Source organism: Prionailurus viverrinus, chromosome A1, assembly GCF_022837055.1.
Source record: "Prionailurus viverrinus isolate Anna chromosome A1, UM_Priviv_1.0, whole genome shotgun sequence".
NCBI classification, from domain to species: Eukaryota; Metazoa; Chordata; class Mammalia; order Carnivora; family Felidae; genus Prionailurus; species Prionailurus viverrinus.
In genome coordinates this window covers 32,630,396-32,657,951 of record NC_062561.1, presented here as the reverse complement: position 1 = coordinate 32,657,951, position 27,556 = coordinate 32,630,396, and the positions used below count along the sequence as shown (strand labels likewise).

Sequence of the window (27,556 nt, the reverse complement as noted above, 5' to 3'; positions counted from 1 at the left end):
GGCTCCTGTGCTCTTTTGACAATCTCATCAATCAATGTGTGTGGGTTTGGAGTTTTGTTTTTGTTTTTATTTATCCTCTTTTGTAGCATTTAAAGATGCACCAGGTTTATATTGTACATATCCTGTCCTAGACCCAGAAGCAGCAATTTCTCTAAGCAGCACTGGCTCTTTTTATTGGAGAACAGCAGTTGAAACCAAGATCCCAGGGCTAGTTGTGTTGTTTTTCCTGGGATATCATTTTTTTTTAGCCTCTCTCATTTGAGAGAGCAAGGAAATGTGTGTGTGTGTGTGTGTGTGCACTAACACATGTATATAGACATAGCTATAAGTATTTATATGCGAAAATATACATATAGAGCTAAATATGAGTTCTTTCTGATGTCTTCAATTCTAATCTATTGCCATTATAGATCATTCTAACTCCCTCCTCTTGTTACTCTGTAAACTCAGATACCATTAGTGAAAAACAAGTTTTCCACTATCTGTCATTCATGTACTTAATTGTTCAATTCCAATTGATATATATAAATATGTATCAGTATCAGAATGGTTAACTTGTGTCTCCGTGGGTAACAATTTTTTCAACTGTAGAACTGTGCTGTACGCAGCTCCTGTGGCATGTGGTCTTACAGCTCCCACTCATTTCCAAGTTACTTAGGTCCACGAGTTATTCTCCCAACCCCTTCGCTAAAGTTGCTTCATACAATTGTAATACAGTTAGGTTCTTTTTTCACAGTTTGCCTTTCTTCCTGTGATCTCCAGTCCTTTAAATCATTTTTTTCTAATTTGCACACATTAAAGTTTACATTTTGTGATATAAAGTTGTATGGGTTTGTCATATACATAACAGCATGTATACATGCACAGTATATTTGTATATGTACACAGTATATGTACACAGTATATTTTCATAGCCATAATAATCCCTGTGCCTCTTTTAGTCAACTCTCCTTTTATTCCCCAACCCTCTGATAATCACTGGTAATCACTGTTTTTTGTGTTTTTTGGGTTGTTTTTTTTTTTGGCACAGTGTAAGCAGGGGACAAGGGCAGAGGGAACCACAGAGAGAATTTTCATTTGGATTACTTTTGGTCTATAAATAAATTGAGCAATAATTACCATCTTTAAAATATTGAGTGTTTCTATGAACATGGAATGATGCTTCATGTATTTAGATGCTGTTAGATATCTTTATCGGTTTAAAAAAATGTCCCCATACAAATCCTGCCCACATTTCGTTAAACATATACCTACATACTTTTTGGTATTATTGTAATAGATATACTACACTAATACTAATCAAAAGATGCTGAAGTAGCTATATTAATTTCAGACAGAGCAGACTTCTGAATAAAAAAAAATTAACATGTATAGAGAGAAGCATTAAAAAATAATAAAGGGAACACTTCTCCATAAGGATGCATTTTTACCTTATATATTTTTTTTTATTGGAAGCTGGCTTATCACCTGAAATGGATGCAGACAGGCTGGATCCAAGGACCCAGAGGTGGACTGGCAGGACCAGCCAAGAGGGTCCTTGGCTTTGCCTACAATGGAAGTCAAACATGAGGTAGCAGGAAGTGAGAGCAGAGTTTATAGAAGATATAGAGAGAGCAGATATAGATGGGGCATCTGGGTGACTCAGAAAGGAAAGGAACACGAGTCTTAGCTTGAGGTCTAAAGGCTTTTATTGAGGATCATGGTCTGGTGTGCATGTCCTCTCAGGCATCCAGGAACTGGTTAGAACAAGGATGAGGGCCCAGGTGTTCTTTCTTGAAACCAGGGGGTCTTGGCATGGAGATGTCTAGCTCTGGTGGTCAACGATATGCATATGATGGCTTCAACTGATCATTCTCACCTGATCCTTCCTTAGATGTTATCTATTCTATAGAAATCATTAGATCCTTGACCCTTACAAAGAGAACATAGACTATCTGCATTCTGAGGCATTTTTTTATGTTTATTTATTTTTGAGAAGGAGAGAGACAGAACGAGAGTGGAGGAGGGGTAGAGAGAGAGAGAGGGAGGCACAGAATCGGAAGCAGGCTCCAGGCTCTGAGCTGTCAGCAAAGAGCCTGGCCCAGGGCTCGAACTCACAAACCGCGAGATCATGATCTGAGCCAAAGCTGGACACTTAACTAAGCCACCCAGGTACTCCTTCAGTCTGAGGCATTTGTAAAGTGGGGTTGGGTGCAGGTCATAGCAAGAATAGAAGCAAGAAAAGGAGCAAAAAGAAGGTTTTTATGGAGCCCTTCCGTTTCCCTGTCTCAAAACTATCATAAAAAGCATTCTGGAGCATCAACATGGCATATGCAGAATTGCCAAAAGATTGCTAATCATTAGAACTGAATTAGATTATTATATATATTAGATTTTTATTCAAATAATTAATATATGTTATTAAAGAATATTGTGTGGATCCAACTTATTTGAATAAATCTTCAGTCCAATAAACAGGAAACCGAGGATGGAATCCTTGTGACATTGCCCATTGAGTAAATAGATACTACATAAAATTACTCGCTTTTAAGTGATACACATAGTAATTTTGGAAATGTGTGTTGTACAGTATCGAATTCAAATGTGGTTTCAAATGTTTTAAAGATATATTTATATTTTTATATTCATCTGTAGAATTAGTTTTTGTGACAATTCAATGAGATAATGAGAACAATTAGCACAGTACTTAATACAACCGGATGAAACAACTGATTTGAAAGACAATGAATGGGGGGCGCCTGGGTGGCTCAGTCGGTTGGCGTCCGACTTCAGCTCAGGTCACGATCTCACGGTCCGTGAGTTCAAGCCCCACATCTGGCTCTGTGCTGATGGCTCAGAGCCCGGAGCCCGCTTCCGATTCTGTGTCTCCCTCTCTCTCTGCCCCTCCCCCGTTCATGCTCTGTCTCTCTCTGTCTCAAAAATAAATAAACAAAAAAAATTTTTTTGAAAGACAATGAATGAAAGGTAAAATAATGATGTTTGCTTGCAAATAACAGTCTTTTGCTGTTATCTATTTGGACCAGTATTTATTAAGGATTTATGGGCATAACAAGAGTCACTGAGAAACATACCTAGCAGTTACTATAGTTCTCCTTCCTCTGGTCTTACATATAAGGAATGATAAAATATTAAATAATTGGAAAACTATAGTGAGAGGATACGTTAGGGTAGGTTACTTTCAAGGCACAAATGTTAAGCTAAATATCTAAGTTGACAATCACAACACAGTTACAGTGAAAGAGTAAAGAAAACAATTAAAGAAAGAAAAAAAAAACCTTGGAACACAAACATGGTTATGAAAATGTAGTAGCTGTGGTAGTAACCAAAATTATCTCCTAGAAGTGTAATTAAATTGAGCTGTGGTGACATTTGTGATCCCAAATGAACATATAAACATTCTACAATTTCCTACTCTGTCTGTTGTATATTTCACAATGTAAATTTTAGAAATGTCAGGGAAACCTTCTAAGTTTGGAAACTAGCAAGTACACATTGACCAGTTCCATCTGAAAGAAAGCAAAACACATTGTTCTCAAATTGAGTTACTATCTTGCATTTCCACAGAGTAAATCTTCAGTGAAGGGTTTGGATTGTTTCCTGCATACCCAATACAGAATAATGCATTTAAAGTGAAAAAGGGATGCACACAATAAAGGCTCCTTTGCTCCCCACACAAAGAGTAGAGAGAGTCCTTTGTAAGAGATTCAGGTCATAATGAAAGAATGAAGAGCCCTACAAAATGTAGCTCGAATTGAGCTCTTTGCTTTCTTATAAATGAATCTGGAAAACTTCCCAGATTATTACTGCTTTTATAAAGGCAATATCTGTTTGAATGGTGGGGCTGAAATTGGAGGGAGAATGAAAGAGCCTAGTCTCATCATCAATGCTGAGGCTGTGGACCTTGATTTCTTTCTAGTGTTGCTGAAGTATTTTTCAAATTTTGCACCTTTCTTGATCCACCTGCAAAACTTTTTGATATCTTACTCAACATAGACACCTAAACGATTCATTATTCCAAATTGACCAGTAAAAACATTTTATACTTGTTATTCAAGTAAAAAAAATTATACTTGCTATTCAAATCTAAAAATAATGGAATAGATTATGTAAGAAGAGATAAATAAATCTTTAAAACTTTGTAATTTTATAAAACAAAGGAAAATTATCACTGGCTTTTAACCCTAAATTGCACTTAATATTTTCCTTTTCCTGGACTTTAGTAATAAAATGATGAAGTCATCTGATAATTTATTTTTATAATTCATATCTCCCACATAGGTTTAATGTATGCATAAGACATAAACACAGAAATTTAGAAGCAAACAAATTTGTTTGGTATTTTAACCAAATTTGTTTGGAGGTCATGCATCAAAACAAATCCCTAAAGGGGCGCCTGGGTGGCTCAGTCGGTTAAGTGACCAACTTTGGCTCAGGTCATGATCTCACGGTCCGTGAGTTCGAGCCCCGTGCCGGGCTCTGTGATGACAGCTCAGAGCCTGGAGCCTGTTTCAGATTCTGTGTCTCCCTCTCTCTCTGACCATCCCCCATTCATGGTCTGTCTCTCTCTGTCTCAAAAATAAATAAACATTAAAAAAAATTAAAAAAAACAAACGAATCCCTAAGACCTTAATTACACTCTTTGTTTTAATTTTTCATTTTTGGCTAGGTTATATTATGAGTATTTTTGGATAATTCTCATTACATATATTGGTCAGTCCTCTGTTTTTTTAAAGGATTTTCTGAAAATCAGCCTTGTAAGATTCCTGAATGAGAAAAATCATTTACTATGCCAAAATTATTAGGCTGATTTTGTTTACTAGTTTGTTTTTGCTTTAAAACAAATAGTTATCTTGATCTGAACTTCCCTCTGTTGTAAGCATTCAAGGAAGTCATCTCCCTCCTGAAGTGGTTCAGACACCTGCAAATGAAATGTAGTCATTTTGTTCTACTAAGTGAGACACTAGAATTACACTGGCTGCAGGCAAGTCAGAGAACAGGAGGTTTGCCTTGAGGATACGTACTAATTTAGACTTGCCTTGTGTGGCCAGTGGTTCACTTCCTCCTGACAGAAAATCTATGTAAAGCTCCCAGGAATACAAACTCTTTGGATTAAGGTTGAATCCAGACTTCTCACTGAAGACCAGAGATGTGATTAAACAAAAACTAAAAGGTACATCAAGCCTATGTATATAAGATGCATGGAAAGGGAAAGCATTAGAAACATGACACATAGTGATTCATTTGCTCTTTATGTAAATTGTTCAGCATATATCTGTAATAAAATGATTTTATGAAAAATATCGTCTTAATTCCCAATGTTCACCTTTACTTCTAATTTTTTTTTAATTTAAAATGCCCTCTTCTATAATTTCCAGAAAGAGATGTCACTGAAACTTACTACTCTTTCAAGCTTTGGAAGAAAACATTCATTGTTCACAGTTAAACATCTAGGAAAATATGTTAAATGAGAACATATGGTGTTACACTTACGTGGTGAAATGTCAGACATATACTGAATTGACCATCCATAGAAAAATATAATGGGAACCTTAATAGTGCATGTATTTGATTAAAAAATAAAAAAATATCAGAAATAGGGGGAAATAAATACCAACTACATATTTCTAATTAGAATCTTTTAAGAAATACCAATGTTTAATCTTGCTCATTTTGTTGATCACATTTTGATAGATATAATAAATGTATGCATGCTGAACCTTTACTAATTTATTATCTTTAAAAATTGTCCTATTTGGAAGAGTGATGTTCTAAGTAATGATATCATTGTATCAGCTTACAGTGATTAATCAAAATTTTGACATTATTCCCAGAAATTCTATTTTTAGTGCTAATTCTTCCAGTAACCATGAAAATGATATTCACATATTTATTGGAATAAGATATTTTGTAAATACTCCAATTTCTGGCCAACAAAAACAGGAAATCAAAAAATGAGTATTTTTCTATAAAATCAAACAAATTATTCATTATTTCTTAGTAAAAAATAGAACTAAAAGAAGAAAAATAAGCTCACTGATATAGATGAAACTTTGTATTCCATAATGCAATTTTAAGCATTCTATTATTGGTATGACAGATACATTCACAAAAGTAGTAGAACTGTATTATGGAACTCCATTTTCAAATGTATATAATACCAGGTTTACCTTAAATATGCCAAAAATTAAGAAAGATACCTTGGAAGAACAGAAGAATAAGTCAATGAAGGTAAAGGAATATTGCACATTAAAGATTGTATGAGTATGTGGGAGAAATCCCAAAGGAAGCTCAAATGCTACCAGTTGGAAGATAGCTTATAGCTTATTTGTATGTAAGAATGTTTAAATCTTACATTTATACAAGTTGTGGAAAGCAAGAGTACATTTACAAGACAAAAATTAATCATTTCTCTATTCAATTATTCCTTTTATCTGTAATAGGGTCCCATGATGTATTGTAAATGGCTTGAGTATTAGGTTTGATTTAGAGGTTTTCAAATTTCATTTGCATTATTTTCTTCTCCTATAATCCACAAATTACCATTTCATTATTTGACCTTTTCTAATTTTCTCCTGAATACCTTTGTTTTAAATTTTCTCAAAGTAAATCTAAAACCCACTTTCTTAAATTTATTATTAGCTACTGTATACTAACCTTAGGTGTTCACAATAGCTTCCAATCTGTTCTTCTACTCCAAAAAGTGGTTTCATTCCTGAAGACAACATTTTGTATTAATAACATTTTACTAAGCACTAATCCCCTTAAAATAAAAAAAAAACATTTCTAATGTACTAATGAAGCCCAGAAGCATATTTTTTACTCCATTAGTGATTATATATATTTCATAACATCAATAATACATCATCTGTTATGATAGGAAAACACAAACATATAATTTCAGATATAGTGTTAAGTATAAATATGAAGAGAAGACAAAACTGGAAATTAATAAACAATAGCTACAAGGTTGAGTCTATCTTTAATCAAATTGTGTAATCCCTTCTTACCTCACTGATCATTTTTTAAATTATCCATTTTAAGTTATTTATATATAAGGCTTCTGTACATGTTTCAAATCTACTCGTGTATCTATTTAACTGAGATGTTGAAAGATGATTGTGTGTATTTCCAGGTTTAAGTTGAACATATTTAATTCCCATTGATTCAAATTTAAATCAATTTAGTCACATTACATAAATGACAATAAGCAGTTAAGATTCTGGAAATATGAAAAAATTTTTCTCATGAGTAACCTACTTAGAAATGCTGGATAAAAAAATGAGTAGTCTTCAATGCATACTGAATCTTATAAAATAAGTAAAAATATTAATGAAATACTAAAGAACATTGAATGTATAAGGAAATCAAAATCATAAGATTTTGCAGCCCTATTAATCTATATACTTCATTTTAAATCACAGGCCCAGGATGCATAGTAAAAGGCAAAATCACTATAGAAAAGCATTTCAAATGTAACTTGTAGACATAAAAATGTAGAGTAGATGAATAAGATATTTAAAAGGACACCCATATATTGTAAGAAAGATCTAAAGAATGTACACAGAATTCCATACAGAAAAAGAAAACAAACATGAAATGTGAAAGAGAAGATAGATTGCACATCTAAAATAAGTCACGAATAAAGTCTTGAGATAACGAGAAAGATGTTACAACTAAGCAGAAATTGGCCAAGAACTCTCTAGAAATGTCAGAAGATGTTGCTAAAATGAATAAAATTCAACAAGTTCAGGATGGAATAAATAAAAATAACAACATTCTGTAAAGAATCTGCACTGAAGGTCAAAAGATCTCAAAAATAACCACAGTGAAAAGGCAGAGTATCTTTAAGTGTTAAACTGCAATTGATATCAGACTTCTCCACAGAAAATGTTTATTTGTTTTTGAGAGAGAGAGAGAGAGACAGAGCATGAGCAGGAGAGGGGCAGGGAAGGGGGAAACACAGAATGTGAAGCAGGCTTCAGGCTCTGAGCCTTCAGCAGAGGCCCAATGTGGGCTCGAACCCATCAACCGTGAGATCATAACCTGAGCTGATGTCAGATGCTCAACCAACTGAGCCACCCAGTTGCCCTGAGAGTGTAACCACTAAACTAAGAAAACCAACATAAACATGTAATAACCAATATTATATGGCTGCTGAAAGAACTACTGTAAGTATGGGATATCCTCCAGGAATAAAAATAATATAATCTGGGAAAAAAAACCAGTGAAATATAAGAACAGTTCTGGGCAACTCAGCTGATGAACATAGGTGTACGCCTAAGTAAACATTTTTAAAGAGGTAAATGCTCTTGGTTCAAGAAAAAACAAGTTTATTTTTGATAATATTTTTAAAAATGTTAAGAAATCAGAAAAATGTTCAAAATCCCATTTTGATAACACAATATTCATAGAACAAATAAAAATTAAAATATTAAGGTTCTTAGTGTGAGAAAACAATATGAACAATTTGGGCTTATTTAGGAAATGCAAAAATTATTAACTTCAGAATAATTATTAACATAATTATTAATGTAATAGATTAAGAAAAGAGAGGTCATGAAATACTTCAATGTATGAAAAGCATTTCATAATATTCTATACCAATTTATTATACTTTTCATTCAATTAAGAATATTAAGACATCCAGATGGCCAACAGACACATGAAAAAGGTGCTCAACATCACTCATCATCAGGGAAATACAAATCAAAACCACACTGAGATGCCACCTCACCCCAGTCAGAGTGGCTAAAATTAACAACTCAGGAAACAACAGATGCTGGTTAGGATGTGGAGAAATGAGAACCCTCTTGCACTTGGTGGGAATGCAAATTGGTGAAGCTGCTTTGGAAAACAGTGTGGAGGTTCCTCAAAAAATTAAAAATAGAATTAGCCTATGACTCAGCAACAGCACTACTGGGAATTTATCCAAAGGATACAGGAGTACTGATTCATAGGGGCACCTGTATCCCAATGTTTATATCAGTGCTTTCAACAATAGCCAAATTATGGAAAGAGCCTAAATGTCCATCAACTGATGAATGGATAAAGAAGATGTGGTTTATATATACAATGGAATACTACTTGGCAATGAAAAGAAGGAAATCCTGCCATTTGCAGCAATGTCAATGGAAATGGAGGGTATTATGCTAAATGAAATAAGTCAGTCAGAGAAAGACAGATACCATATGTTTTCACTCATATGTGGAACTTGAGAAACATAACAGAAGACCATGAGGGAAGGGAAGGGGGAAAATTAATTGCAAACAGAGAGGGAGGGAGGCAAATTGTAAGAAACTCTCAACTACTGAGAACTGAGGGTTGATGGGGGGCAAGAGAGAGGGGAAAATGGGTGATGGGCATAAAAGAGGGCACTTGTTAGAATGAGCACTGGGTGTTGTATGTAAGCAGTGAATCATGGGAATCTATCCCCAAAACCAAGAGCACATTGTATACACTGTATGTTAGCCAACTTGACAATAAATTGTATTAAAAAAAGAAGAATATTAAGTGAATTTCCTAAAAACCCTATAAAATGTGCTAATATTAATGGTAAGTTCTGAAATTTTTCTGTTTTTTTTAATGTTTATTAATTTTTGACAGAAGGAGAGAGACAGAGCTTTAGCAGGGGAGGGGAAGAGAGAGAGAGAGAGAGACACAGAATCCAAAGCAGGCTCCAGGCTCTGAGCTGTCAGCACAGAGCCTGACGTGGGGCTTGAACTCACAAACCGTGAGATCATGACCTGAGCCAAAGTCGGACACCCAACTGACTGAGCCACCAAGGCGCCCCTGAAAATTTTCTTTTTAAAACAGAACCCAAAAATATTTGTCATTATTCTCTCTTTCAATTGCACTGTATTTCTTAAATAGCAGTATATTTAGGGAAAAGTAAAAATTTTAAACAGAGTAACATGGAGTAAAGAAAATTGATATTACTTGCAAATTTATTATCATGTACATTGACTATCAAAATCAACCTAGATTTCAGAATCAGAATTTATAAGAGATTTTAGTAGGGCTTCTAAATACTATATAAATGAACACAATTTCATATCAGTTTTATACATAAAAAATAATCAAATTTTATGTGATCCTATTCACAATAGCATGCAACAATGCACATTGAATGAACAAGTACAGACTATTCTATAGTTTTAAGAGGAAACATTTTAAAGATGGCAGCTTCATTCACATTTATTTAGAATAACAATGCAATTCTTTATAAACCCAATTGGTTACTTGACAAGATATTCTTCAAATCCACCTGAGTAGATTTACCAAAGAATCCAATATTTTTTTGAAGAATAAAAGCAGTAAATGTGTAATTCAGATACTATAATTATGCACTAATTTGTTGTGTTCTATGGGCCTAGTAATAGAAAATAGACCAAAGAAATAAAACACAGAGACAGGAAATAAACTTGTATGAGCCTGATATAAGAATATAAGATATATAACAGTGGAGAAAGGTTAACTTTTTAATAAATGGTTCCAGGAAAAATAGTTTTCCTAATGAAAATATATGTACACTTGGCCTGAGTATTGGGCTTGATCAATCTATCAGCATTTATAAATCACACACACACACACACACACACACACACACACACACAAAATCACACACACAGTGTATATATATATATATATATATATGTATATATATATATACACACACACACACACACACACACACACATACACACACACATATATATGGACCATATGACAGATAAGCATAAAAAAATCCTGAATTTATTAAACTGTAAATACAAAAAAAGAAAATAATTTTAATAGAAATAGAGAATACATACTTCTTTAATTCAAAATAAATAATTCTTGAATTACATATGAATATCACACAGTTCAACAAAATACACATCTGAATACATTCTATACAGCGATATTATGACAAAGTCAAGATAAATCTCAGACTGAGTCAACATGTTTGTAAAAGTTCAAATTCAATTATGGTGCAGATTATAAAGTTTCAGTTCCAGTCAAGGAACACCACACACATTCAAACTGAAATATGGACACTGAATTGGAACAAGCAATTTACAAAAGTAGACTTCCAAATTGCTAATGTATATATGAAATCAAGCATAAAATCACAATTACTGGGGAAATGCAAATTTTTAAAAAATGAATTTTGTTGTACACCTGAAACTAATATAAAATTATATGTCAACTATGCTTCAATAATTTTTTAAAATTAATTTTAAGTTTTATGCCATTGAGACTGGCAAAAATTAATGAGTTATGACATTAATTGTTGGTGACTACTGTTGAGAATGTCAACTGTTGTGTGTAATTAGGGAGCAATTTGGCAATATCTGGAAGGTTGACCATACTCATCCTACAACATCTATTAATTTTACCTCTAATTATCCACACTGAAGAAACTCTCTCACATGTACATAAGATATTCACAACAGTGAGGTTTGTACTGGTAAAAGAAAAGCATGGGAAAAATTGTTCTTACTTTTTGAATCAGTGAAATATATTTATGTATGTCAATATCAGTTGCATTTCATAGTAATAGCATTGAATAGTGATTGACATTTGTAAAAAGGCTATGAAACACCATAGAGTATGATAGAAATTTTATAAATTTAAAACACAGTAACAGTAGTATGTACTATGGACAGATATTTTCAAAATAAAAAGAGCACAAAAATGTTAATCAGGAGAAACATGCCCTTCAGAAAAATAGTTGCTTGTATTGGAAAAGGGAAAGAGGGGTTGGTAGGCTGTTCATAACTGACCATAACTGTTCAGATATAATTGAGAAAGAGAGCATATACATTGGTCTGTTACATCTCTTTTGAGGTTTCTACATAGTTGATATATTTCACAATCTGAAAAAATAGATATAATTGCACACATTCTTCAGATTGCTATATTCCTTGCGTATTATCTTGTGTACTGTTCTTTTAAAATAAAAGTAAGAAAAACATAAAATAAAATCAATTAATGAACTAAATATGATATTGAGAGCATAAATGCCTAGACATGAAGTAATAATGTCAAAGATCCAAAAAAATCCTTGATTTCAAAAATTAATTTGAGATCCCCTCCTAACCCGTTCCAATATATTCTCTGATGCATTAAAACCACCTTGAAGCCTTTTTATAGGAACTGGTTGAATAACTCTAACATATCTAAATGACATAATACTGTGCAGCTCCCTGTCCCCAAATGGGGGAAACACCTCCTCACATGCTACTTTGTAATGATCTTCACAATATACTGAAAGGTTTCAAACGAAACAAAAGACAAAGCAAGCTGCAGAATAAGGTTTTGCGTCAGTAATTTTATATTCAATTTCATACTAATTGAGAAATGAACTATTGAAAAATAGATATAGAATCTGATTTATTTTTTTTATGTTTTATTGAAGACTGACTTCTGGATATTAAAAAAATATGAGATATGTTGAAGAATGTAACCATCTGCTATTGAAAATCTAACTTTGCTTGGTAATTTCCTGGTGTCAATGTCTCTGGTGATATACTAAATTATAGGAGATCTGAAGTATGGAGATTTAACAACTCTCTAATTAAAACTGCAGCATTTGTGCAACAGATGAAGACTATTTCAGAATAAATTAATATCAATAAAAACCAAGAAACTAGCCTGGGTGTTTTGTGGGAAGCTGCCAGAGCAGTCATGAGGGGTAGAATAATTTGCTCCTTGGCAACAGCAGCACAAAAAGTATACATTGAGTACCAGTGTCAATTAAAAGAAGTTAATGAGATGTAAAAAGCAACATAATAAAGCAGGTATCCTAGGACCCTCCAACTTTTGATTAGACTGAGAAACTAAATTCTTTGTGGTGAATAACACAGACAATGTGTTAAGGCTTCATGAACAAATGCACTATGTAAGGGAAATAAATTTAACAAATTACTTGCATGTGATCAGAATGCAACAAGTAGAAAAATATATTTAATAAGAAGAATTTTTTCTGTTTAAACATTGAATATCAAAAATATTTTGGAATTTTTGGCATATAGTAAATTCATGCACGCTGAAAATTCTTCACAAAGAAAGTTCCTGTATAAATTAATTATACTACAGATTGAAACTTTATTTCTTCTCAGACTTTGTGAAATAAGGTAATTTATTGAACAACTTAGTTTCAAAAACATATTACCATGAACTGAGTTTGTAAATTTAAAAATTGTGCTTGTAATAAAGAGATACATTGCAAATTAAATATGAATCTTGCATAATATTTTTAAGTCTTTTAAATTTAACATGAATTCAGTAATTTAATTTGCCTAGTGCAATGTTATGTTTCCTTGATAGCATTTTATAATAAATATTTTAAATGAATACATGTAAATAAAATCAGCAACTAATACATAATCAGTAGCAGATTTAAAGATTGCCATTGAAAACTGTCATAGCAAAGCATTACAGCAAGGAGTTTACCACACTTTTTTTTTTCAAGATGTAACTGGAAGCATGTTAGAATTTGCAAAGAAAGTTAGATAAAACATAGAAGATCTATTTTTCTCTCATTATTTTATTTACAGTTAAAGTCCTTTAAAATAACACACAAGGGAATTCCTCTCATGGTAACAGAGTAGGTTAAGACACAGAATTCTCATGGTAAAGAATTATGAGTCAATCTTCAGAATAAAAATGGAAACCCCGTGTAAAGTCTCCAGAACTTGAGAGTGATTTTTCCTTAAAAGGATTGCTTATTAAAAATTAAAGAGTCAGTCAAGATTATGGAAGGAATAAGTCACAAGAATAAAAGGGCACAGCATAAAGAATATAGTCAATGGTATTATAGTAATGTTGTAGAGTGATAGATAGTGGCTACGGTTGTGGTGAGCATAGCATAATGTCTAAACCTGTGGAATCACTTATCTTGTACATCTGAAACTATGTAACATTGTGTGTCAACTACACTTAAATAAAAAAAAAATAATTAAAAAAAAAAAAGAGGCTAAGCAAATCTTTCCATACCCTATGGAGCCATGAGCTGGAATCTCAGGCCTGTCAAAGTGGGACCATAAGCCACTATACCCTAATGGTAGAAAAAACTAGAAATACTTTGTCCATTATTCAAGTACAACCTTGAATGATCTCAACCCCATACATGGGATTAAGGTAAATAAAGACTACTAATATTCCTAGTTTACTGCCACATGTAAATTCTTTCTAGAGAAAAGTAAATATTTTAAGCCTTATGCTATATTTATAATTTTTTCTAGTGGTATACAAGGTAGACTGTGTTAAGATAGAAAATTACAGCTTGGAATGAACTTATTAGAAAAGAAGAGAGATGAAAATTAATGATATACACATATATGTCAAGAAGTTTAAGATTTTATGCTGAAGAAAATAAAAGAAACTAAAGAATAAACAGCAGGAGAGAAAATAATAAAATTAAAAAAAAATTAAAGCAAACATATAAGATGAAGATCAATAGTGATAACTGATGTTTCTTCATAAAATAGTAATGAAACTGATAAATTCATAACCCCTGTCTAGAATAATCAAGAAAAATTATAAGATCTATTATAGAAACTGTGGTACAAAACTTTCCATTCTGCCTTCCCCCCCAACAGAATAGCTCTCTTTCTCTAAGTAATATATATTTTACTACAAATATATGACATCATAATTATGCGTTAAGAGAACAAAGGGATACAATCTGTGTTGTCAAAAAAAATGTTAGGGACCAAAGTATGCTACCTATTCTATTTTTTTTTTCTTAAGACATATGTAAAACTCCTTTGAATTTTGATGTAAAACAATTAAATTAAATTAAATTAAATTAAATTAAAGAATTATAACTATGATATGCTTGAAAGCCTAGTTAACAGGATTTGGAGTATGATCATTTCAGTGCAATACAATTTATCAAGAAACATATTGATAGCTGGCAGTTGGCCATATACTACCACACACTTTAGTTTGTCCAAATCTCTGAAATTATTAAAATGTAAATCACAAAAATATCAATAAAGCTGAATTTATAGTATTTAAATTTTAATATACTACAAATTTTTATTCTATTACAAAATTGTATTTTGTAATACTAGTGAGCTCATCGTAGTTAAAAAACATAGTAAAAATGTAAGTACTCAGTTGGCCAATAACTACATGAATTTTTGTAACAGTATTTCTCACTAATACTATATTTTTACACATGTATAACTTTTAACTAGGTAGCAAGTGCCTTAAGAAGAGAGAATAGTTGTGTTTTTTTTCTTTTAAACTTATACAAAATGTCTCAGGTTACTTTACATATAAATAGGTACACTGTTTATATTTATTGTCACTGATGTCTAAATAATTGTAAAAAATTTAGCTAATTTACTGCATGGTATTGCTGCCTTGGCATCTATTTTGTTCAGCCAAGTGGCCTGCAGGGACTTTCATCACTAGCCTTTCATGCAATGACATTCCCTGATAACAGCCCACAGAATCACAAGAGAATGTAAGTTCCTAACATGACTTCCCCAATGTCCCCTTGTGATTAGTAGTCTCACCTGCCTTCCAGCACCTCGATGCCTTATGGGCCCCATAGATAAGACCCGTGTGAAGCTTACCAAAATCTTGCTTTTTGTGGTTTGAATTGACCAATCTGGCCCCAGCGCAGGAACTCCAAAACTCCCCCTCATGAATCCTAATAAAATCATGTGTCACATGTCCTGCCTCTCTTTCTTTACTCTGTCTTGACTTCCCTACGTGGCCACTGAAGGCATGCCATGCACTTCATCCAGGACCTGTGAGTAACATTCTTTGTTTCAGTTTTTCTAGTCTCTATTGAAACAGGCTCACCAACTGGTACCCCGTACTCCACTTAGCAAATGTTAATTTAACAAAGTCATAACTATGACTGAATGAATAAAAGTGATAACTTTTCACTTATCTAGAATCAGCAACCCTCAATTATTTTTGGCAGAGCTAATCCAATATAGAAAAATAAAGATTATTAATTTTTTAATAATCATTTTTAATCAAATTAGGTCAGTCAATTACCAAGTAGTTGATTAGATTTCTAATATGCCAGAGAATAGCTTCTATCTAAACCTGGCTCTTTAGTTAACAAGCTTAGCAAAAATATGTAACTTTCATATTGGATAATGTGAATTTGCTGAAAAGTAAATATAAAAGATATAAAATAGAATAATGTATAACCCATGGGAATTAAAGACAACTAGAAGATCAGTAAAATTTTACTAGGAATTAGAATGAGTGTAAAGGAAGATGACACTCACTAGAAACCTTATTATGCAAATAAAAAAAAGTGTTTTATTTTTCTTTTTTGTATTTGTATTTATATGGAGGTACATAGTATTTAATGCATTCGGTACCTAGTTTTGACCCAATAAATTCATGAAAGGCAATTTGATGTGAACATGAAAAGCTTTTAAATAGATTATCTAAGACACCTAACCAAGTACCTATAAGACCTTGGAAAGTTTACTTAACTTCTTTGTGACTGCATGAATTCTATTCTTTTGTCTTTTACTTTAGCACTGACAGACAGAAGGCAAAATATTACATGAGCAAATGCTTTTGAAGGAATAATTCCTTTGTGAAAGTTTGAGGTTACTGGTTATTATAATTTGTTTGACCTTATTTTATTTTATTCTTTTGAGAGAGAGAAAGAGACAGAGAGAGACAGAGATTGAGAGCACACACCAGGGAGGGACAGAGGGCAAGGGAGAAAATCTTCAGCAGTCTCCACACCTAGTGCAGAGACAAAGGGCTCAATCTCATGACCATGAGATCAGGACCTGAGCCGAAATCGAGTTGGGTAATTAACTGACTAAGCCATCCAGGCGCCCCAAATTTAATTTTTTTAAGACTCATCACACTATGTATTATCCATCCTGTTTCCCCATGTTATGGTTGTACCTTGGCATTGAGGTTTCCAGAATGCTCATTCTATTATGAGCATTACAAATTCATTCTTTGGAATTACAGCCCCAGTTTTTAAATTTCTTCTTTTCTTTTTCCTTTTGTTTTTCCTTTCCTCACCCTTAGCACCTATATCATACGAAGTCCAGAATTCAGACTTAGTTCCAAGGAATTTAGAGAATGAAGAAAGATATGAATTCAGTGGTGATTAGAATTTCAAGTAGGGGCACCTGGTTGGCTCAGTCAGTTAAGCATCCAACTTCCACTCAGGTCCTGATCTCATGGTTCATGGGTTCAGGCCCATATCGGGCTCTGTGCTGACAGCTCAGAGCCTGAAGCCTGCTTCGGATTCTGCGTCTCTCTCTCTCTCTCTCTGTCCCTTCCCCAGTCACGCTCTGTCTTTCTCTGTCTCTCAAAAGTGAATAAATGTTAAAAAATTTGTTTTAAAAGAATTCCAAGTAAACTATCAAATTTTAAATAGTTTAACACAACTTGTTCTTACCAATATTATCTCACCAATTTTGAAAGATTAAAGATAAAATAAATAAAAGCTATCATTTTGTTGTCTTATGACAAATTATCCAATAATTTTGTCTTTCTCCCTAAGCAATGAATACATTTTATGGCTAAGTTTTCCAAAACTATTTACAAGTTTTTAACATCTTGTAATTTTGTGCTTAATCTTTTTGAAGGCATTGAATTCGTAATGAGAAAATCTGCTTCTTTGAGTTTAAAACTCTAAACATTCTTGACTTTAGCATTTAAAAAAATGATTTCCTCTGAAATTCTAATTTGCTTTACCCTTTTAAAAAGCAGCTTTCTTTTGAAGATAAAATGCTCACAATTTTTTGTGTTATGTATCATATAAATATATTTTTAATTGCTACTTTCCTGAAAGCAGATTAAGTTATTTTAAATAATTTAATAAACTTTTGGAATGGTTATACTTAGGGAAAAGTTATGAATATAGTACAGAGACTTTCCATGTACTGCACCTCCTCTTTCCCCTATTAGAAATATATTGCATTGATTTGGTATATTTATCACAATAAATGAACTCAACTGACACATTATTATTGACTCAAGTCCATACTTCACTCAGATTCCCTTAATCTTTATGTAATATACTTTTTATGTTTCAGAATCCCCTCAGGGATACCACATTACAATTAGATGGCATGTCTCCATAGGCTTCTTTTGGCCATAACAGTTTCTCAGACTGACACTGAATTGATGATCTTGACAGTGGTGAGGGGTATTGGTCAGTATTCCAAGGAATGTCCATAAATTTGGATTTTTTTTATCCTCATAATTAGCCTGAGGTATAGATTTTTGGAAGGAAGACGACAGAGATAAAATACCATTTTCATCACATCATATCATATCAAGTATACATACAATCAATATGAGTTATCACATGTGTCAGATATCCCCACTGGAAACATTTCCCCCCTTTCTATGTTGTATTGCTTACAAAGAAGACACTATGTCCAAACCACACATAAGAGTGGTAGTTATGCTTCATGTACAGGATGGTTTAGCTACATAAGTTATTTGGACTTCCTCTGCAAAGATTTGTCTCTTCTTCCTCATTATTTATTCAATCATTTATTTATATCAACATGGTCTCACGGATATCATTTTATATGTTAGATTATAATTCAGTACCTCTTCATTTATTTTCTCAAAATAACCCAGCTTTGTGAATACTTTCTGTTGGTTCCTGCTTCCCTCTGACATATCCCCCCATCACTGAGGCTTTAGTTTAGTGTTTATTTTAGCACTTCTTTTCTTTCCAGATGCTTTTCAGATTCTTTTCAGAATCTTTCCAGGATTCTTTTCAGACTCCTCTTGTACCTATTCTACTCCAGACCTATGATCATGTACTTCTCCAAGTAACACTTGTTCCTTTTATTGAAGAATGATATTAGAAACTGAGACCTGTTCACAGCGAATAATTTTATTTTTTAATAAAATAACCTTTTAAAGGAGTTAATTTATTTTGCCTCTGGGGATTGTGTTCTTTCACTCTGTGACGGTTTTGAGTATTTGTTAATATCCAAATGTTAATATTTTTGGCATTATAAATGAGTTTTTCTGTTTGAAAAATTTGAATCCATAAAACCACATTGATTAAATATTTCATAGATACTGCTGTATGCATGCAGTTGAAGAAATCATGCCTTAATTCAATGAGCTTATATGACAATGAGAAGCTGTAGGAAATTGTTCCTTCTATTTCCAACAGTGTTTTAGAAGAAGCTGTTATTCTCTTACACACAAATGCATCATGATAAGACCATTAGAACTAGTCCTTATGTTCCCAATGTGGCTCCCTAGAATGTATAACAACTATGCTAGATTCTGTAAGAGTCTTGGTTGTTAAATTATTATGATTAATGTGTAATATTAATCAAACAGTAAAAGAGACTGCTAGTTTAAGTAGTGTTTCCTTAGCACTTGGTAGTTCAGCTTCTACCAATTTCCAGTTAAACTGAAAAAAAAAATCCTGCTAAAACCTAAGTGGTGTGAAAAGTCATAAATAAATTTGAAAAATAGAAAAGACATTTTTACAATGTAAAATTACAAGATTAATCTCCATTAAGTATTAAGACATTGGACGGGAGTTGAAAATGAAACTTTTTAAAAAATTTTGTATTCAAATGATTGTCTAAAATAAACCACGTCTATAAAATAGTTTCTCCATTCTCTCCTTCCTCACTGAGACAAAAATAATGGTGTGGCCATGGGAATTTTTGAGTGACCTACATTCTTACTTCCTTACTAAGCCTATTTTTTTTATTCTACACATATCCATCAAGTAATGCATTAAGTAGTTTTTTACTTATCTCAAATTGTGTCTGTTCAAGGATACTTAACCAAACTGTACTCCCTAAAACAATAATCTGGTTATTTGGTACTATTTTATTCCAAGTATTTCATTAAAAGTATTTACCATAATCCAAAATTATCAAGATCATTTAATATCTTTATTCACCTACAAGAATGTAAATCCCTGAAGAAAGAGAATAGTCTCTACCTTATTGTAATGATTATTTATACATTAGTAGAAACATTAGTAAGAAACTCACTCTGATTTAGTTAATTTGTATACACTTACCCCAGTAGGATCTCTTAGACTATAAATTTCTATTACTTTCTGCTCCTCTAGAAATGTTTTTTTTTTTTTTAATGTTTATTTTTGAGAGACAGAGAGAGACAGGGCATGAGTGGGGGAGGAGCAGAGAGAGAGGGAGACACAGAATCTGAAGCAGGCTCCAGGCTGTCAGCACAGAGCCCTACACGGGGCTTGAATTCACAAACCATAAGATCATGACCTGAGCCCAAGTCAGACACCTAACCTGAGCCACCCAGGTGCCCCTCCTCTAGAAATGTTTAAACTTTGTTCTAAGGAATACTGAATACAAGAGAAACTTTGTTGAAAAAGGAGATTTCACACTTCAAATGAATTTAAAATTTTACTAAATTATTCCTGTATAGACTTTCAAAATTAATATAAGCACAGCAAAGTCTAAGACTTTATTTAGGGGCACCTGGGTGGCGCAGTCGGTTAAGCGTCCGACTTCAGCCAGGTCACGATCTCCCGGTCGGGGAGTTCGAGCCCCGCGTCGGGCTCTGGGCTGATGGCTCAGAGCCTGGAGCCTGTTTCCGATTTTGTGTGTCCCTCTCTCTCTGCCCCTCCCCCGTTCATGCTCTGTCTCTCTCTGTCCCAAAAATAAATAAACGTTGAAAAAAAAAAATTAAAAAAAAAAAGACTTTATTTAATAAGTAAACTTCTTTAATTTTGTGTATCCCAGGATTTCTCAAATGTATTAAAATACAAAATGGTTTTCTTCTTTTAAATATTTGTTGTCATTCCCTTTAAAACAGTGTATCCCAGAATCTAAAGTAATGAGTGTCTTTACTTCAATGAAAGATCTTATTCTTCTATGATTGATTTTTTTCTTCAAGATAATTTTTGCATATATTTCTTTTATTTTTTTAATTTTTTTCGATGTTTTAATCTTTGTTTATTTTTGACACAGAGAGAGAGAGACAGAGCACAAGTGGGGAAGGGGCAGAGAGAGAGGGAGACAGAATCTGAAGCAGGCTCCAGGCTCTGAGCTGTCAGCACAGAGCCCAATGGGGATCTTGAACCCCCAGCCCACTAGATCATGATCTGGGCCAAAGTCAGATGCTTAACTGACTGAGCCACCTAGGCGCTCCTGCATATATTTCTTTTAAAATCTATTTTATGGTTTTCAGGCAGTTCTGTTTGATAACCTCTTTTTATTTTGTAATCCTTTGAACACAGCTATCCTTCTCAAATCTATATATCTAGCAAAAGTCACAAGTATATTTAATTTAACTTATTGATAAACCTATTGAACAGGAAACTAGAAACAAAGAACAGATCAAATGGCATACAACTGGGGAGTTTCCTCCAGGTTCATATTGATTTATTAATCATGAGAAAACTATTTTCTCTAGCCAAAAAAACAGTTTTTTCTCTAATTGTTCCTTGTTCTTCAATCTATTGACCTTGTCACAAAAAGGCAATGTCCTTTTTCTTTTCTTGACATGTTCTTCATGAATCATGGTAATATTTAACCTAGTGATATCTTCTTTTCCTAACTACCCACTCACCAATTTTTTAAAAGATATTACATTAGGGGTGCCTGGGTGGCTCAGTCGTTTAAGTATCTGACTCTCAGTTTTGGCTCAGGTCATGATCTCATGGTTTGTGAGATCAAGCCCCACATTGGGGTCTGCACTGACAGCTCGAGCCTGCTTTGCATTCACTCTCTTCTCTCTCTCTGCCCATCCCTCGCTCTCTGTCTCTGTCTCTCTCAATAAATAAACTTTAAATTAAAAAATAAAATAAATAATAATACATTAATTATTTTTCCCTTCACTAATATCAGATTAAAAGTGGGACTTTGGGACGCCTGGGTGGCTCAGTCGGTTGAGAATCCGACTTCTGCTTAGGTCATGATCTCACGGTTTGTGAGTTTGAGCCCCAAGTCGGGCTTTGTACTAACAGCTCAGAGTCTGGAACCTGCTTTATTTCTATGTCTTCCTCTCTGTGCCCCTTCCCCTGCTCACTCTCTGTCTCTCTCTCCCTCTCTGTCTCTCAAAAATAAATAAACATCAAAAAACATTTTTTAAAAAGTGGGACTTTTACCACATCTTTACAAATGCAATACCAGAGGACTAAAAGTAAGATTTATCCCGAGGAAGATTGCTCTCCAGCTATGCAGCTGTGAAACGAAATAGGAGATGTGCTTCCAAAGCAAAATGACAGGCTAAGCAAGCATACAAAGCCACACCTATTCCAAAAGGAAGAAATCGCAAAGAAGGAAGGAGTACAGGACCTCCCAAGCAAGTCCAAAACCTATCAGGGAAATCCACATTAGAATTTAGGGATTGAGACCAATCCTCTTCGGCTCAATAATGAGGAAGTTCTGCACTGACACTTTTGGGTACTCTCATGACTTTGGGTAGTCCTGCCCCTGTGTCTTTGGTTGGTGACTGTCTGAGCAGGTGAAAGCAAGGCAGTGGCGTACCCATTTGAAACTGAAGGTCCAGACCTGATGATCACTGAATCGCCTCCAGAGCCACTCTTTCCTTGTCTTAAAGTATAGCATTTGCAGCCATATAGTTATGGTCCCTTCCAATAAAATCCAAGAAATCCCACAGCCTTCATTTCCTCCCATCTGCTTCCTGCTTAGTGAAAACTGGCAGTTTACTTCCTGCGGTGATTAAGTCCAGGGCTCACACCCATACTAACTTCCGTATCAAAGAGCCACTGGGCCACACCTCTTTTTTCGCAATATGATCCGGCTGAGAATTTTCCAAATCTCTAACTTTTGCTTCCTTTTTGCTTAACAACTCCATATCTAAGTCGTTCCTCTCTTGTATCGTTTAACTATTAAGCAGTCAGGAGGAGTCAAGCCATACCTTTAATAGCGTGCTTAGATCATCTATTCAGCTGAATATCCGATTTCCTCACTCACTGGCTCCAGCTGGCATCGCCTGGGAGAACACAAGCCTCAGGTGCTCTCCTGAGCCTGCGCGCTGCTTTGCGCCGCAGCCGCCCTAGGGCGCCACCTGCCGCGCCAACCCGGACCCCACAGCAAGGGTACAGCCTGTTTCTCTAGGTACCTCCCAGGTCTTCTGCAGGTCTGTCAGCAATCCGTTCATGGTTACTTCGTTGTTTTGTTTTGTTTTGTTTTGTTTTGTTTTGTTTTGTTTTGTTTTGTTTTGTTTTGTTTTGTTTTGTTTTGTTTTGTTTTGTTTTCTAAAAAGATTGAGGCTTTCTCTACAACTGTCTCTCCTTTTTTCTTTCCGAGCTCTCACCAGAATCACCTTTAAAGGCCCTTTGCAGCAATGTAGGCTTAAAGCATGCGAACTCCAAACTCTTCTGGACTCTGTTATTACCCAATTCCAAAGCAGCTCCCACAATTTTTGGTATTTGTTACAGCAGCGCCAAACTGTTATCAGTGCCAATTGCTGTCTTAGTCAGTTGGCCTAAGGCAGTGGGGTTGAATAAATTTGACGATCTGATGATAGACTTTATTCAAAGATTAATGAATTGGGCAGCGTCCCGTCTGCAAAATAGAAAGTAGTTCCAGGAGTTGTATAAAATGGGAGGTTTTATAGGCAGAATGAGAGAGGGACAAGGAAATTAAAAGAATGGGTTATTTCGGGCAGGTTGACCTTCTCTTAGGGACAAGGGGGTCTTAACCAGGCAGGTTACCTCACAAGCGCTGATGAGAAAATTCCAGACTGGTTCAAAATGCCACTTCCAAGAGAGGCTGAAATGGTAATTTAGGTATTAAGTAATTTTTGCTAAGCATGCGAAATTACTCCATTTGGGGCTTGTTGTTTCTTTTTAACAGCTGCTATAACATAATAGCATAAACAGGGAAACTTACAAACAGAAATTTATTTCTCACAGTCCTGGAGGCTAGAAGGTCCAAGATCAAAGGTACTGGCAGATTTCTTGTTTGGTGAGAACCCAAGGAATGCCCACTTTGTAATCCTACTGGAGTAGGCAGTGAGCAGCCATCCATTCCTCTTCACTGGTCCCTTAGAACAGTGGCTTTTCTATCCAATGCTTCTGTACATGCAGAGCAGAAGCATTCTAGATGCCTCAGCCATCATTTTTGGGAAGGTTTTATAATTAGAAATAGCAGACAGTGCTTTGGAAGGCTTTCAATACTCGTTCATTTTCTACCCATCACCTGGGGAAAAATTAAATTGCGTATTAAGAACTTATTATGCTTTCAAGGGCCTGCATGACTATATTTATTCAGTCATTTCCTGACATTCTCTTCCTTGAATTTCATTCTATCATAACATCAAGCTATTTGTACTCTGTATTTAAGTTACCATCACTCACTGTATAATTCTTCTTAGCTTTTTATCATCTCAACTTCTCAATCTCATGTTGATGTGCTCTCCCAGTAGAAGCTTTGCTTAAACAACCAGGTGGATCTGGTACCTTTGCCATGCTGGCACTGTACCCCGAGTATACTTTATCACAGCACTAATATATGTATATATGAACTTATTCATTTACCTGTTTATGGTCTTTTTAGATTATAAGAATCTCAGAAAAAACACTTTTTTTCTTAATTACCTTCATATTTTCGATAACAAGAATACCTAGACATAACTGTCAGCCAGTAAAAACTTCTGAGCTGTTGCTCGATAAAAGCCTTTGTTATATTACAGGTAAAATATCATTCGGGTGCAATAAATTCTGAAGCCAAAGTTAGTCATTCAAACCCAACACACTTTTACCAAGTTCTGTTATACTTACATGATGCCAAAATTGAGGTTAGAGAGAATGCATATTGTAATAATAAGATTTGAATTTTACATCCTATCTTTCTTATAATCTTATGACTTTGAGAAAAGTCATTGTTCCCTTTTCTTTGTGTTCTAAAAATTGGTATAATAGTTATAGCATCTAATTTGCACACATGAGCTTTTGAAACTTTGAAGTATAGTTCTAGACACATTCAGTGCTGTTTACAATGAGCTTCTAACTTCTCACTGTACAAAATATATATATTATATATATTTATATGTATTATATATAATATTTATATATATTATATATAATATATAATATTATATATTTTATATATTATATATATACATGTATATATATATAATCTAAGTGAACCCACTGGAAAAGGGTTAGAACATAGTTTATGCTCATAAATTCCTTAGACTTTTTTTTTCCCCAGAAGACAATATTATTTGGACCTCCAATCCTCAGGGTGTTAGACGAGCATCACATCATCTATAGAAGTAGGGGTAAATTTTGTCCCTGAAACTATTTCACCTGTGTCAGAAAGCCTACATGGTAGTTAATATAAGCTTTTCTCTTCTCTGACTTTGTAATCCTACTGTTCCTTAGCTGACTGAAAATCACTGTATCAGATGTTTCCAGTATCTGTAAAGATCCTCTTGAAACCCACTTTTATTATGTGACTGCCTCCCTAGTCCAATACTAAGCTATTTCTAATTTTTACACCACACTTAAGCTTGACTTTTTAGAAACATTTTATTATGTAAGGTCTCATAACTTTGTAGGTCTCATAACTTTGTGCCTTCAACATTGAAGAAAAAGTCATTAATTAATTCCTGTCTTTAGTAAAAATATTTATTGAACATCTGGTGTACGTCAGGTGCTGATTTAAGCCTTTAAGAGAGATTTATAAAGTAAACAGGTAGATTGCTGTCTTTTGCAGTTTGCATTCTGGGACGTCTCAATTGAATGACACACGTGGTACTTTTTTGTTGTTCCTACCAGGTAGTTCTGGTGCTGTTAACTCTTTTCATTGCATTTCGTGGACTCCTCACAAGGTGGCACTAACATGCCCTTGTTGCAATGGAGCCTCTCTAAGCCATAAGGATATTCCAAATTGTTTCCAATGATTGTGGTTGATTGCTATGGCTCAATGATCCCTTAGAAAGAAGTCCTTTCCTTAAATAATTAGCACTTTCAGATGCAGACCTCATCACAGTAGGGAAAGATATGAATAGTTATATCTTCTATTGATCATTCTTCCACTTTTCCTAGAACTCATTTGTACTTGAAAAATATGGATTTGATGTAGACTTTGTCTCGGTGAACAAAAAGAACTCCTCCTGGCAGCTAGAATAGCTGCTTTTTCTTGGAACTTAGATATGGGTTGTAATGGGGTAGAACTCAATCATTCACGGTATTTCCCCCCCTCTTTGAGTGCCCATGCCCCATACTCTCCACAGAGTTTGTCAGGAATGTCAGAATAAGTCGGTCCAGGGTTTAAGCTTTGTCCCATTTAGTGCTCAAGCTCTAGGTTAATTAGAAAAGTCAGAACACCATTTCTGTTCCTGAAAGTATCCCAAGTGAATTAGGTAGTCTAGGAGTTGGAAGCCTGAACCTGCCAGGCTCTGCCATTATGCATATGATACATATTTGTGCAATGTGAAAAAAAGATAGGATATTAGTAATTTAATGGTTGTGCTAGTTTTCTACTGCTGTGTTATAAATACTCCAAAAATCTGATGACTTAAAACAACAATTTAAGATTTATTACCTCACACAGTTTCTGTGGTTCTAGAATTTTGGAGCAGCCTAACTAAGTGGTTGTGGCTCACTGTCTCTAATAAGGGTGACTGAAGTTATCTGAAGACTTGACTAAGGAAGAGAACACACTTCCAAATTGGCATAGTCAAATGTCTGTTGGCAGGAGGCCTTTCCATGCCCTGTGGATGTCATATTGTTGTTTAAGTGTTGTCTTTCTTTAATAGCTGGCTTCTCCTAAAGTAAATGATCCAAGGTGAAATTCTTTTTATGATCTCGTCTTGGAAATCACACAGTACTTTTCCACAATTCTTATAGGTTATACATATCAGCCTTACTCAGTGTGAGAGACAATACAACACAAAGGTGTAAGTGACAGGAGATTAAGATCATTAATATCTGCTTTGTAGTCTGGTTGCCTTCAAGGGTGGTGTCATTTTTTTACACTACTGACATCATTAACAAAATCCTCATGAACATACCATTACTGATACTGTCAGAAAATTGTATTGATCAAATGGAATAATCTATTAGTCAATCCTTTCATTTAAGTCTTGAATCAGATAAAACTTTTAGGCAACCTTTAATGCTCTCAGCCCTACAACTTACCCCAACTACTGCTGCAGTAATCAATTCTGCATAGGTTTTTTTCAAAGATTTACGTCTGTTCAATTTTACAGTGCCTCACCTTTTGTCTGTATCATAAAATATTACTTTATAGCCCCACAAACCTTTCACATGGGCTTCCTTTAAAAATATTATGCCTAAGGGAAACTGAAGAGCACTGTGAATGACCAACTTATAATTTGCAGGAATAAACGCACATAGCCCTATCCTTAAAATGTGGGGATGAGAGCTGTATGAATTAATTATTTTCCCTTTTACTCCTCAGATAAATATTTATAAAATTCATTGCTGTGAATTTTAGAAACTTCCATGAGATCAAGCTGCATTGGCCAGCACAGGGTAGATGATACAGTAGATGATTTCAGGAATGAGGAATGAATTCTTGCAGCTGCTAGCAGTGTTGGTTTCCAGTAGTTCGTGGATGAGTCTCTTTCTAGGAATTGTCCTCAACAA

At 34.2% G+C, this 27,556-nt stretch overlaps 1 long non-coding RNA gene across 1 annotated transcript in view; it reads right to left on the bottom strand.

The window, feature by feature from the left end:
* The window catches only part of LOC125174619 (uncharacterized), a 40,048-nt gene extending 17,111 nt beyond the window's left edge, over nt 1-22,937 (bottom strand). Inside the window, exons 1-2 of the long non-coding RNA XR_007155476.1 lie at nt 22,852-22,937; nt 6,655-6,712 (exon numbers count right to left, since the gene is read on the bottom strand). This is a non-coding gene — a long non-coding RNA (uncharacterized LOC125174619). The remainder of the gene's footprint in view (nt 1-6,654; nt 6,713-22,851) is intronic.
* Nucleotides 22,938-27,556: the final 4,619 nt, after the last annotated feature.